This window comes from Stegastes partitus, unplaced genomic scaffold, assembly GCF_000690725.1.
Source record: "Stegastes partitus isolate 25-593 unplaced genomic scaffold, Stegastes_partitus-1.0.2 Scaffold537, whole genome shotgun sequence".
Lineage (NCBI taxonomy): Eukaryota > Metazoa > Chordata > Actinopteri > Pomacentridae > Stegastes > Stegastes partitus.
Window position 1 is genome coordinate 460,918 of NW_007578268.1, and position 642 is coordinate 461,559.

At 41.7% G+C, this 642-nt stretch overlaps 1 protein-coding gene across 1 annotated transcript in view; it reads left to right on the forward strand.

The window, feature by feature from the left end:
* The window catches only part of atg16l2 (ATG16 autophagy related 16-like 2 (S. cerevisiae)), a 17,440-nt gene extending 17,073 nt beyond the window's left edge, over window positions 1–367 (forward strand). Inside the window, exon 17 of the mRNA XM_008288030.1 lies at window positions 6–367. The gene's annotated coding sequence lies outside the window, so the exon portion shown is untranslated. The remainder of the gene's footprint in view (window positions 1–5) is intronic.
* Window positions 368–642: the final 275 nt, after the last annotated feature.

The following is a 642-nucleotide window of genomic DNA, read 5'->3' on the forward strand; positions in this document are numbered from 1 at the left end:
CCTGGGTTAGATGTCCTCCATCGCTGTGTTCAGAACTCAGCAGGTCGCCTCCTTCAGTTAAACTCTTCCCTGTATGTTAACCTGGATTGTTGCTCACAGCTAACAGAACTAACTCCACTCCAAGTGTCACTTTCATAAATATTTATCTCACCTGGTCCAGGATAAACTGAGAGGTTCATTTACAAAACTAAATACTACAAACTATGAAATAACCTGTTTCTAAAATATCTGGTGGATCTTCATGTCGACTGCTTTACTACAGATACTTCTGTGGAAGCTTTGCTTCCTCACTGTTCTGTTTTATATTCTGAGGTTAAAGGGACGTTTTTTATTTAAGATTAAAGCCAAACTGTTTTGTTTTTTTTGATGCCGTGTTTGTATTCTCTGTTTTCTGTGTAGAATCTCCGTCATCATGTCACAGGAACCGAAGAGCTTCAGTACAAACTCGACTTTTGTTTGCTTCTTGAAAAGTGGAATCCTCAGCAACCCTGAATATAGAAACACATTAGAGCCCCTCCCCTGGCAGTTTTGCCAATTTTAGCAAATGAAGATGTCACCCCTACACGGTTTACCACCGTGAACACCTGAAGTCACCCCTCCTCAGGTAGTCCCACCACCATAAACACCTGAAGTCACCCCTCC